The following is a 13,554-nucleotide window of genomic DNA, read 5'->3' as shown; positions in this document are numbered from 1 at the left end:
CCTGTATCTCTTCTGGGCAGAGAAATGCAATCCATTCTAACAAGTAATTAAACAAACAAATGCCTAAAACCACAGTCTCCTCTGGCGCCTGTCTACACCCGCTTCTTGCCTGTACCTCTTCCCCCAAAGTCCAGCCACGGTGATCTCCTCTCCCACAAGCCCACCTTCCCCTGGTCCAGCACCGTCACGGCAGGGCTCCTGTGTCTGGCCCAGGCACGTGTTGGGTAAAACTACATATGCAAAAAATGGGGAAGAGAATTCGGAAGCGAAGGTGAACTTATCATCCCATTTAACTCCAGAACTTTGCTCCCTGTTGCCAGGAGTCGTCACAGACTTCTGAAAACCTGAAATTTAATTTATGTGAGATTTTTTCTTCTTCCTAGTGATTCAGAAAAAAAAGAAACCCTAAATTTTTCTCCAGATTGCTATTTCCTCTGCATTCCTAATCTGAGCTCAAAGCTGTATTCATTTCACGTTATTTAACAGAAGATGGTTAACTACTTACTCTGCTCTTTGCACTATTTCTCATAGATACTTTGAAGCCGTCCTGGGGCTTCAAAGGGAAGGATTTGGAGTTTCGACAACTGAGAATTCTGCATCGATTTCAACGTCTACAGAAAGGATCCAAATTCGATAAACTGTCTTTTCTCCTTGTATAACCAGCCATCTCACTGTACTTGAGAGATGGTAGTCCCTCCCAGAGAAGGGGATGAGGGAGTGGGACATGGGGATTTTTTTTTACTTAAAGAAAAAATATCTGGAAATATCTTTTTGCTTATTGGCTTGATCTTTTGTGCTAAGCAACTATGAATTTTTGAAGAGAACGAAATTCACAACATATGTACATCCAACCATTATGTTGTGCACCTTCATCTTATACAGTGATGCATGTCAATTATATCTCAATAAAACTCTGGGGAAAAAAAAGACAGAGGACAATAGCAAACAATAGCCACGAAGAAAAAGAAGCACTGTCTAAAGAGGATGCATCAAGCAGCTCTGAAACAGGTAACAGTAGTACATTTCATTTCTTTTCATTTCAAATCACATTTATGAGCATCTGCTAAGTGCCAGGTGCTGAGCTGAGTTCTAGACCAGTGCCGCCCAATAGAGATATAACGCAAGCCACATATGTAATTTGGAAGTTTCTAGTAGCCACATTAAAATGATTAAAAGGAAATAAGTTTTGCAAATTTTCAAATATTGGAAAAAATATAAAGATTAAAAAATAACATTTCAAACTTTGGAAAGATTTTTTTTAAAAAAAGAAATAGGTGAATGTGGTCTGGTCCTGCTGACCTTTCCCCCAGCCCATGCTCCCAGCCTCTTTCCTGAACTTTGGCCTCCCTGGCCTTCCAGGTCCTCCCACAAACCAGTCTTTTCCCCTGGGATCTTCCACAGCTCAGGTCTCTGCCTGGTGTCCCCTCCCCATCTCTGCCACTACTTCTTGTCGTTTGGTAAAGAGAATGCAGTGATAGACGGCCGACAGGAGCTGGATGGGTACCCAGTATCTGCGGGTGTTCACACTTGATCAAGTGGGGAACGATGCTTTCATCCAGGTACGTAGAATGGATCCTCGTGATGGAATTTTGGACTCCATGATGATAGGACTTCCATCTACGATTGTGTAGATTGTTCTTGACATAGAACTTGAAGCTGAGGGGTGAGTGAGATGGTAAACCCATCTGCACTCTGCTCACCAAGCCACGCCCCCCAGCACAGAGCGGTCTCCTCCTGAAGGAAGGGCTGACTTTTCTCCTTTTCACAAAGCCACTGACCTAGCCAGTGGCAGCTTTGTGCTGAAGGGGGATTTGGGGGCTGGGGAGAGGTCTTGCCAGCCCCTCTTAAGATGCATCTCACAAGTGGCCCCCTGCATTGTCTCTGTATAAGTTCTGTGGAGTCGAGGAGATACATATTTGTGTATATGTGATCATTCTTAGGTCTTGACCTTGAGATTCTCTCAGGGAGAAACAGAAAAAGAATAGAAATATCAATCATTTCAATAAATCTTATTTTGGGCCCAACATGAACCATCTCTCCTCAAGACTCTGGCTCCCTGGAATTCAGATGGGGTTTCCACAACAACAAGAGACATGAGAGTCTCAGACTCTCTCAGAGGGAGTATTACTAAGAATTAGGGGAGGACAGAGTCCCATCCAGATGAAGGAGGCCTTCTGGAGAAAGGTCCGAGGGACAAAGCCATTGGATATCACTGTCCTGATGGTATAAAACCTCCCCTACGATATCATACCCACTGTATAAATTCACACCATTCATTTAAAAACCCCTACTCATTTAAGCAACATTAGAAAATTTCCAAAACATCCCCTTCCCTTCTTCCTTCTTCCCATCTGCCAATAATCAACCATTTAAAAAAAAAAAAAATTAGTGCCTGCTACGTGACAGCAGGTACAAGGGGCTACAGTCAGTCTCTGGTCTCATAGATCTTAACAGACGTTTCCAAGGTGGTTTCTCCAAACAGAAGATTTTAGGTCTGAGATGATCTCGGGGAATTTGATGCTCCGATTTCCAGAATCCCCGGATCCCCCTTCATGCTCTGTAATGTGTTGCCAAATGCTGAAGGCACTTAGTTCTGAGTCGCTGATTACATGTCAAGGAGAGCAAGGTGCCCAGCCCCTCCCCAAAAAGGATGCAGCTACTTCTTCCCTGTGCTCGCTCACCGCCTGGGAAGTGCATTCAGATTTCCCAAACGCCAAGTCGGTGACACTGACCTCCAGGACAGGACTTTATCAAACTTCCTCTCCGAGCCTCGGCTGCTAAGCACACCATTTAGGTCTTCTTCACTCACTCTCCTTCATCAAAGCTTTAAGGCCATCTGTAGCCTCCTATTTATTGCTTTAATGTCAGATGTTGGTTGAGCTTCTGTGTTAATTTTGCAATCAGTTTGGATAAACAACAAAAATGATAAGACACAATCCCTACCACGTTTGAACTCATGGACCAGTTGGGGAGGAAGAAAGTATGTAAACCATTTCAGTTTAGGGTGATAAGAGCCATAGCAAATCCTACAGAAAGACAGAAAACATAGCTCTTAACTTTAGCTGATGCAATTGGGGAGGCTTCGTGGAGCAGTCATTTTGAGCTGAATCTTAGAGTATAAATAGGAATTAACCAGGTGGGGAGGTGAGGGAAGACAAGTCCAGGCAGAGGGAACCGTGTGTGCAAAATGCCAAGGAGGGTGTGCTGGACGGTCCACGGAGACACACGCTCCCTCCAGGGCAGTCTTCTCTATCTGAGCACCTGGGAACTAATGAGACATGTTACCTGCCCTCTCTCCTACACCCAACACACAGTGGTGGGACGGGCATGGAATAACCACTAGAGACACTCCCATTCCAAAAGGGGGGAAACAGGAGACATACGGGAGTCCCTGGTCTAAAGCAACCCTGAAATCTGATGGGAACATGTGGTCCGTTCCCTGATTAGAGACCAAGCCCTGGAAATTACCTGCTGCGGTCTTGGTTCTGTCCTAACAGCCATTCTTCCTTTTCCTGAAAAGGTAACCTATATTTGCAACTGAGACATTTTCTCAGACTATTTTCAGGCTGTAAAAGTTTGGGGGTCCAAAGACCTTTTTCTTTTCTTTTTTTGGTATGTTCTCTGTCTCTTGCAGTCTAAGCTAGTGGTGTTTCTGCTTGTACAATTTTCTTAAAAGCTTTGGAAACCTCCTATGAATCTTACTGTGGTTCATGCCATTAGAAAAATAAAAAGTCACATCCACAAACCTCTTGGGGATAAATCATTCTCTCCCTTTGGCTTCTGCCAAAGCTACCAAGGATTCTTAAAACTCTTGGATTTTGTTTGTTTGTTTTCATTTTTGTTTTTGTTTTTGAATGAACAGTTCTCTAAGGCATTACTTTAAATCTTTCCAAGGTCTTATCAAAGGACTTTACAATCATACTCTCAATTTTGTCTTTACACCATGTTTTTCTGCCCCTTCCCTGAATTTTATTTTTTTCCAGATGCTGTTCTTGATTTAACATGGATTTCCATCTGGAGAGGCAGGAGACTTTCCAAACTGTGCAGAGTCTGTCTCCTTTATATTTAACTTTTTTGTTTCCTTTAGCTTCTCTCTCTCCTCTCAAATTTTAATATAAGCAGCAAGAAGAAGTCTGGGTGACCTTTAACCCTGCCTGGAAATCTTAGCTAGATCACCCAACCCAAAGGGTGCACTTTCTACTTTCCCCATTATTGCAGGCAGGAGTGTTGCTCAACTTTGTGCCTCTGCATAATGGATCCTCTTCTCTCTAGTTGCCAGTAACATGTCCCTCATTTTTCTTTAATCCTGATAGCTAGCTTTCTCGAGGGACACCAGGCTTCTGCTAACAGCCTCTTTGAGACCCTTTAGATTTTTTACTAATACTGTCCTCAAGGTCCTTCCAGCTGCCGTCCTCCACTGTCCCAAAGCCACTCTCGTATTTTTAGGTGTTTTGTGACAGCAGCCACTGCACTTGTCTCCCACCTTCTGCACCCCGACTTTGGACTCCCTTGTCTATTTCCGCCCCCGGCTGCCGCCCATGAAGCCTGCTTCCCGTTCCTTTCCATGCTGTGGGTAGACGATTTTCTTCCAGAACTTCGACTCCTTCTGAAGGTCCTGGGAAATCCTTCCAACATATCCCTCCAAAGATCGGTTCCCCAGAGGAGCTGTCTTGGGAAAGAGCTGAAAGACAGGCGTAGTCAAAGTTTTTATTGGAGGCTGTCTTCAAAAAACAAACAAACAAATACCTTTTCAGGGTACCAAATATTTCACTGGGAGAAAAGCATCAAAATTCTGTGGGAAACATTTTTAATTCTCTGTTTGAAAGCAAAACCCAGACAGTGAGATCCATTTCTAACATCTCAGGAGAGAGAAAGAAAAAAATGTGGGCTTAAATTTCTGTTAGGCTAATGTAGGTTATTATTGTTTTACTTTTATTTTCAAACATTAGCTTGACAGTGGAAGGAGTGCATGGCCAAATGGGGAAGGCTAAGGACTCATGCAGACCTGGGCAAGTTTCCTAAGGCCACGAACCTCAGTTTCTCCATCTCTAAAGTGGAATTATAATTACACTTACCTCCAAAGGTTGACGTGAGGGTTAGAGGAGATACAAAGTATGTAAAGTAGCAGAAGCAGAACATCCAGCGGATGGTCACTCACCTCCTCTGGGCTCATTAATACGGAAACTACAGAAATGACTCCTCATGGCTCCTCTGAAACCTCCACTGGTCGTTCCTGAAGATTCTGGAATCAGGAGTCTGTGTTCCCACTCCCCGGGGAGGACGCTTTGCTGGGGAGGAGTTGGGGGAAGGCAGCTTCCCTCTTGCCCTCTTAGGAATTAGGATCTCTCCCATACTAAAAAAAATCCCAAGTTTAGGACTACGGAATGTGGACATCTCCAGGGACCACATTGAATCTGTTCCCAAAGGACTATTTCAGGGAAGAAACAAGACCCATTTAATTTTATGTCTGCCTTAAATCCACCCTTGATGTCATGTTTCTGGGTTTCTCTCCTCCACAGCCCAAATCTCTTCCATGCTGCTTCCCAGGAGAAGCCTTCAACTCTGTCTCCCAAGCAGCCCTGAAGCAAGAGGCTGGAAGCCAGTCTAGCCCCTGCAACCAGCAGCGGGTCCCGGCTCCCACTGTGGCATCAAGCTGGGAAAAGCATGGGATTGGGAAAAGGAGAGAATGACAAAGGTGAAAATGAGCTTCAGAGAAGGAGTTTTAGGAGAGTAGAGAGGAAGCATTGTTTGGAAGCACGATGATGTACCCAGGTGGGAAGAAGTTCTTGGGGGTAGATGTGAACAAAAGCAGAGACACAGGAGAGGGGTTTGAAGGGGAGGAGTATGAAATACACTCGAGGGAAAAGCTGCGAAAGGAGGGAGTCCGAGGAGGAGTTAGTCAGACTTGCTGGGATTCTGGCAGGTTCCTCTCCCTACTTTTCCCCACCTTCCTCTGGATGATTCCACCTTTTTAGACACTCTGTCTTCTTTGCCCCCTTCTGGCTTAGCTCGGCTCAGGTTGTCTCTCTCTGGAGATGACGCAGCCTCTTGGTCAACCGGCCCCTCCCCGCGCCCCTGCCCCTACCCATGCAGCTCACAGCCCCCGTGACCTCTTTCAGTCTGATCTAGTCCCCGACCCACCTCCGACCCCAAGCCCCTTGGCGGATCCCGCACCTCCCGGATCGGAGGTGGATCCCACACCCTCAGGGTCAGGTCTGAGCCCCTCATCATGGTGCATCAGTCTTTTGTGATCTGACCTCCCAGCCTCATCTCTCTCCATCGTCCGCTCCAGCCTCTCTGGGGAGCCCATCACCCAGAGCCTGCCTGGCCCCCCTCCCCTGTCCTGCATTGGTTCTGCCTCTCACTCTGTCCTTTCTCTCTCTTTGGCCAACTTACATGCATTTGAGCACACGGGGCATTTCCCCTTCACGTCAGATCCATTTGCCCTGCTTCCCCAGCGAGTTCCCGTTTGGTTTTCACGTTTCGGCTCAGACACCCTCTTCTCCTTGACGCCTTCCTTGCTGGTACCACCCCTCACCCCCACCGAAGCTGACCCAGGCACACCCAAGCTGGCTTCTGTTTTCCTGCTTGCTCGGCACCAGCTTGCCTCTGATGCTTCCGGATGGAGATGCTGCCTTATTCTCATCTAGGATGGTTTCTGGAAGGAGTCCCACACTAACAGAGTGAACGGATGGATGGACCCTCACCTGGCGGCAAAGAAGAGGTGGTCGGTGGGGAAAGAAGAGGTGGCGGGGGGAGCCAGTGAAGGAAGGAGGTTTGGTGAGGAGGAAGGTGCGAGAAAATACAGAGAAGAAAACAAAGGGTTTGGATAAAAGCAACACACGTACTTTTGCGGAGGCTGGTGACTCCTATTTTAGGGGAGAAAAGTCCTGCATCCAAACAGCACCTTGGGCTATTTCTGCTGCTTCTAAATGAAGAATGAGAGTGGGAGGGGGTCCCAGACCCTAGAACCAGCACCACTTAGGAATCACCTGCCTCCCCCTTCAGGCCTCACTTCCTGGGCCTCCAGATGCCTGACTTCCTTCCCTTGGTACTAACTCTGTCCCTGCCCTGCCCTTCACTGCACCCCCAAACCATCGCACCCAACCAGGGACAAACCCCCCAGTCTTCTCTCTTACTCAGGGTCCCCAACTTCCTCCTGACTTATTTCCCACGCTGGTCCCTCCCCACCCCATCTCCCCCAATTCATCTCCCTTTTCCACACCCTAGGAGCGCACGTCATTCATCCATTGGTCCGAATCCCCAACCAAAGGCGTGCTGCCTCAACTGCTCAGCCTCCTAAAAGCCCCCCAGGTTCTGTTAAGACAATAGGAACATTTATGGGACAATCATTTTTTAAAACCTCCAAGGCACTCCATTGCCTCTGCTCAAGATACCACTTGACTCAATGTCTTGGACGTTGCAGGGCCTGGCCCGTGGCTGAAGATGAATGTCTCTGCGTGTCCAGGGTCAATGACTTGTGGGGTTTTATCAGCGCCGGCAGGGTGGGAAAGGTAATGGAGAACCAGTTCAAGGGACCCCCACTCCCCCTCCGTCCGATCCTCACCCCTTTGGTGCAAACGCCGTCTACACAGCCTGGGCACCACGGTTTATTTTTATCTGTTGATTTTGCAGTTAACAAAGAGAAGGCGCCTCTTTCCGACGCGCTGGTTCAGGGGTTCAGCGCGTCTCGCTACCTTGACCTCTTTACCAGCCTCCGACGTCGCGGCGTGGCTGCACAACTGGGAAAGATTTACACTTATTTTCCTATAATGGAAAACTCATCGCCGGACATCGAGTTACTCACTTTGATTTGTTTTCTTTGGAAGAAGCGGCCGGCGGCGGCGGCGGCAGCAGTGCCCCAAGCTGGGTCATTAATATGGCAGCAACAGCAACAAAGACCTTTACAGCCGCTGCCTGTAAACCGTGGATAAAGTTCAAGCATTTATTCTGTCTGAGGCCTCCCAGTGTCTATAAAAGCCCAGCACGATTATATGATCAGTGTCAAGACCCACTCTCCCTCTTTGTGCTCCGGGGTGCATTTCCTTGCCCTGTCCCTCCGTGTTGCCACCGCAGCTGCTCTGGTGCTAATAGCAACCCAAGGCACAGACGACTGGAGTGTTCCTTGGGCTTTGTTTTAAACATGGTGTTTGCTTGTGTTAACTACCGCCTGGCTCTCTGACACCCGTGAATGGAGCTATGCGGGGCTGTCAATCAACAACAATAATAATGCCATCTGGGTTTGAATAATACTAACGAGAAGAAGAAGAAGAGGGATACTGTGTATTAACATAGCACCTTTGTCCCAGAAGCTCAGAGGGCGTTTGGGATAATAATTCATTCATGCTCGGAGCACTGCTTGGCGGTAGATATTATGATCCCACCGCGGGGGACTGAGACACAGAGAGGGCAAGTGGCTGGCCCCGAGGTCACACAGTAAGTCAGGGGTGGCATAGAACTTAGTTGCTGAGAGTCCCCCAAAGCACTGGCCCTGCAGGATCACACTGATCTATGCCTCTGTGCCTCTGGTTTTAAGCTCTAGTTATACGAGGAGCTATAAGACCTAGTTTTTCCATACCTTATGGGATGAAGGAAAGGAAGAAGTGAAAAGAATGTCCTAGGGTGGAGGACACCTCAGAGATACTCAGCGTTTTCAGAGAGCCCATCCAAGCCAGGGGCAAGGAGGGGAGGGTGACCGGATGTAGGTGTACCACGCCGAGAGACATCTGGGATTTCCGAAGGGGTGGGAGGATGGTGGGAGGATGGTGGAAGGATGTTAAAGCGAGATGGATAAAGAGAAAGAGAGATTTCCCAAGTAGGGGAAAAGGTGAGCTCAGCACAGAGCCAGAAAGCTCTCAGAAGGCCAAACAAGGAGCAACAGCCAGCCAGAAGGAAGGATAAGGCTGGAGAGGCCAAGAATTTCCTGGTTTGGTCTAAAATCCCATTCTGCACTTTGCAGGTCCCACCGAGGTCCCTCCTTTCCCAAACCCCTTAGCACCCGGGGGGTTCAAACCTGTCACTTTAACTCAGTAGATTCTCTCCTAACTTCTCTGTGCTTCAGTTTCCACCTCTGTAAAACCGGTTAATAACATTGTCCCATTGGGTGGCCTAGCACAACGCAATAACTTCCAAATTAATCTCTCCGACTCCAACCTCTCTCCGATCCCTGTCATTGGGTCGTGATGAGGATGAAATAAATAAAATGCTGAGAACAGTGCATGACACATAGTGGTGCCTTATAAACGTCAGCTGCTCTTATCACAGGCGGTAATAGGACTGTAATCGTCACCATCATCATCTTCCTCTGGCCTCTTCCTCCTGGACAGTTAAGGAATGGAACAAGCACCATGGGGAAAGTGTCCAGCCATATAAGGCCACATGATGAAAGCTTCCAGGGCCACCTCCCTCGGCCGTGCTGTGTCGCTTTCAGGAACAGCATTCTGCAGACCGGCACTGCGCTACCCTCACGCGCTGTGTGCTTTAATCCTGTCTCCTCTGATAGACTCTGAACCGCGCACGGTAACACATCTAATTCTCCTCCATCCCCCAGGGCACCCAACTCCACTTGACAGGCAGCCTTTGCTCGGAAGACACATGTCACTTTTCCATGATTTCTCAACCACCTGCCATGTGCCGGCCTCTGAGCTGATGTATTAGGGAGGCTCTTCCCCCGGGAGATCAAATTCCTTGGTAGAAGAGATAAGCCATATGAGGAATAATTCACAAACCTTAGCGGGCCTCAGAATTCCTTGGACGGCTTGTTGAAAAGAATCTAAAATGACTTCGAATGCCCATCGAAATTTCATTTTTATTCTTTTTCAGTGGAACTTGTGAAAGTCTGTAAGAAAAGAAATGACGAGATCAAAGAGATAGCCCAGAAAATCAACCTTGCAATGCTGTAGAGCGTGGATGAGACCAAGGAGAGATTGAAGTTGGGGAAATTGATTCAGGAGTAGCTGTCGTATTCTAGGGAGGTGCGAAAAGTGCCGAACGAAATAACGAACTGATGGATTGGTTTTGAAGTCTTCTTAAACCTCTCATCAAATCCTTACTCTCCGGGTTCCCTCTCCCTTGCAGAGCTGGAGCTGACACCTTCTGCCCTATAAGTTCGTTATTTATGGTCTCGTCTGTCCTTTGCTTTTGTCCCTGACCCAGTTTAGAGATGCTTTATCACTGGGACTGCCTCTGCGGCCCTCTAGTTTCCAAGGCAAGCATTCTTGGCAATCAATAAACAGATTTACAGTTCCTCCCCAGACTTTCCAGGCAGAAAGCCCCTGTGTCACATCTCTCCAGGGCGCAGGCAAGTCCTCCTCCCTCTTCTCCATCCCTCACCCCATGCGAGGACTTTGACCTTGAGTGGATTTGGGCTCCCGTTTTCTCTTTTCCTCTAGACTCTGAGCTCCTTGAGGGCAGACCCCAACCTCTATCCCGCATTCCTTTTCAGTGTAGCGGCTGCCATAGTGTAGGTGCTGGAGAAATCTGTCTTGAAAATAATTAAGGACACATTTTACTAAAACTATCTGTCATTCTTTGTGTATTAGATATGGAATGCCACATCCCCTGTAGATATCCTTGTGAAAGCATATGGCTTACGGGATTTCTGTTCCAGACAGAATTTGTTAGATCCACACAAGAAGGCAGTGTCTGTGGGATGGCCTTCAAGAACAAGAAGTCACCTCCGTAACAGAGGAGTCTTCACAAATATATATGACTTCTTCCCTCCCTCCCTCCTTCCTTCCCTCTCTCCCTTCCCTCCTCTCTCCCTCCCTTCCCTTCCTCTTCCCTCCCTTCCTTCCTTCCCTCCCTCCTTCCTCCCTCCCTCCCTTCCTTCCTTCTTCCCTCCCTCCCTTCCCTTCTTCCCTTCCTTCCATCCTCCCTCCCTCCCTTCCTTCCTTCTTTCTTCCTTCCCTCCCTTCCCTTCTTCCCTTCTTCCCTTCCTTCCTTCCTCCCTCCCTCCCTTCCATCCTTCCTCCCTTCCTTCCTTCCTCCCTCCCTCCCTCCCTTCCATCCTTCCTTCCTTCCTTTCTCCCTTCCGTCCTTCCTTTCTTCCTTCCAGCAACACACGGTGACTGTGTGAGATTCTTATACAAGACACTGTGGGAGATTGGTTCCTGCCCTTAAGAAGTTCAAAATCCAATGAAAGATACACACCCACTCATCCTTTTATTGGATAAACTGAATTTTATTTGAAACCAAGGCACAAACCACACAGGTCCGCCTGTGCAGGAAGGAGAAACAGGATCGCGGTGCTGGAGCTAGAATCAGGGGAGCTGGACCGCTGGGCTGTCTCTCCGCAGAGGAGCTGTAGGCACAGCCTGGTGGGGTGCGGCCCAGGGAGCCAGAACCGCAGCGATAATGTGGCAGGTGAGCTGCGGGGAGATGGAGAAAGATATTGATGGACCTAAATGAGCCGCAGTGAGGACACGGGGTCCTACTCACAGGCAAGGACAGGGATGGAAGCTTTGGGAACAGTGACATGAACCCCAAGTCCAATAGCACTGGCCCCGGTGGTGAGCCGGCCTTGGCCCTGTGTCTTGAGGCTGCGGTGCTTTCTACACTTTCCCCCGTGGCTGCAGGACACGCTGGACACTTCCCTCTGGGGCCTGGGCCTGGGGATTCATCTGGCCTGGGTCTGGATCTGTCTGTCCTTGGAGCGTTTTTCTTGAGAACCCTCACTCCCTTCCCTCTCCTCACCCAGGGCATGGTCTTGACCTTCAGCCTGAGACGGCGCTCTCAAGCTGAAGCTCTCAGTCTTTGAAGCTCTGTGCTCCCCCCAGGAGACAGACCACCACGATGGGCAAAGGGCCCCCGGGCGCCGGCCCCCTGCTCTGCTGCCCAGTCCTCACCACGCCATAGATTTTCCTGGAGGGAAACGGAGGAATCCACACGCTCCTGGCTTGAAAAGATTCCACGCTGTCTGCACAAACAGAGCCTAGAGTCTCCCGGAACTGCCTTGCTCTCACCTCACCCCCAGAAAGGCTCCCTTCCCAGCCCTTGCAGGCAGGCTGTGAATTGTGGCTCTGACTGCTACACACTGATGTACTATGGGGCTGAGGCTTGGGGTTTCTGCCTTAAAAAAAATAAATCTCTGCATTTCCTCTCTGCATTGGTCATGCTCGTCTCTGAGGACCTTTACTTCCCAGGCAGCCCTGAGCAGCACAGACGAGCGGATTCTTGGGAGCGGCCTGACCTCACTGCAGGCACCCAGGCATCGCTGTGTGGTCTGCAAACACGGTCAGCCGATGTCCACCAGAGCCACACACACGACGAACCGTTCACCATGCTCGGACGCCTTTCCACGCTCCGGCGCCTCTGCCCACAATGCCCCTTCTTTCCTGCTCTGCTTGGGGAACTCCTGTTCATTGTTCAATGCTTAGCTTTAAGGGCGCTCATATTGGGAAGACTTCCCCGCCTCCCAAGTAGAAAGATCCTGGCTTCTTCCTTCACTGTGCTCTTTGGAGGTGCCTCAGTGGCAGTGCTGAGGAGGCTGATTTATGGTTGTCTGTTTAGAGATCACTTCCCCATCTAGACTATGAGCTACCTGGGGGAGGCCCTCAGGAGACAGTTGTACAGGTTGTGCACTGTTCAACCCTCTGGGGTGCCATTCACATTGTAGTCTAAATATATCCTGCACAGTTCTAAGCAGCAGCTTTGAGGTAGTTGGATCTTATTGTTAATAGGGCCTGGCGCACAACAAAAGTTTGTTTATTCAACCTAATGTAAGGCCTCTGCTCAGATTTTAACTCCTCCTGCCCTGGTCCCATACAAGATGAAAGAAACACGAGTTAGCCCAATAGCCTCACTGTGAGAAAATGTCCAGTTCCCCTTGGAGACAGTACATTAATTATAGATCTAGGAAGATACTCAAGATCTCAATAAGGCCTTCAAACAGCTAATGGCTGGTCCAGGGGTATCAAAGGGGGTTTCAGCTTATGGGCCAAATCAGATTAGGAGACAGTGACTCCCGAAAGCATTAAACTCACAAGTCCGCTGAGTCAGCATCCGAGCTCAGTGGGAAGGAAGGCCCCATGGATGTGTGAAGTCTGTCCTGGAGGAGCGATGGGAAGTGGAGGCTTGTGTGCCACGTGGCTGCCGCCCTTTCCAGTCTGGTCCTGGACGAGTGACAGTGAGCCGTCAGACAGCGTAAGAGCCACTGTCCTGTCCTGCCCTGATGTTCTCGGGGTCCTATGACTGGTACATGAGTTTTTATCCCAGTGCCTCAGTTTCCCATCTATGTAATGAGATATCTTTCTTTTAGGGTTTTGGAGGGTCAAAGGGGAGCTTCTAATCCCATCCCCGCCTCCAGTAAAAGAAAAAGACTCTATGGGATACAGAGAGGCCCAGAACGCCTTTCAGCTCACCAAGCAATATAGGATCCACCCCCATCCTCACTCTGACACCCATTTATTTTCTGGGTGGCCCCCCTACCCCTATAGCCTGAGATTAGGAGAAAATGAAGATGGGAGGGTAGGAAAGGCAGTTATAATAATAACAACGATTCTGACTACTTGAAATGCAGTAGACAGGCATCAGTGGGTAGGGCAAGGGTTCTGG

The 13,554-nt window shown here is 48.8% G+C and overlaps 1 long non-coding RNA gene across 2 annotated transcripts in view; it reads right to left on the bottom strand.

The window, feature by feature from the left end:
• Nucleotides 1-13,554, bottom strand: part of LOC130709299 (uncharacterized) — a 121,612-nt gene that overhangs the window by 9,197 nt on the left and 98,861 nt on the right. For both annotated transcript variants that reach the window (XR_009009808.1, XR_009009809.1), the window contains exons 3-8: nt 9,729-9,838; nt 7,808-7,917; nt 6,849-6,928; nt 6,397-6,707; nt 5,159-5,353; nt 4,484-4,681 (exon numbers count right to left, since the gene is read on the bottom strand). This is a non-coding gene — a long non-coding RNA (uncharacterized LOC130709299). The remainder of the gene's footprint in view (nt 1-4,483; nt 4,682-5,158; nt 5,354-6,396; nt 6,708-6,848; nt 6,929-7,807; nt 7,918-9,728; nt 9,839-13,554) is intronic.

The sequence above is a fragment of the Balaenoptera acutorostrata genome, chromosome 11, assembly GCF_949987535.1.
Source record: "Balaenoptera acutorostrata chromosome 11, mBalAcu1.1, whole genome shotgun sequence".
Taxonomy (NCBI): domain Eukaryota; kingdom Metazoa; phylum Chordata; class Mammalia; order Artiodactyla; family Balaenopteridae; genus Balaenoptera; species Balaenoptera acutorostrata.
This window is presented reverse-complemented; position numbering and strand designations above follow the sequence as displayed.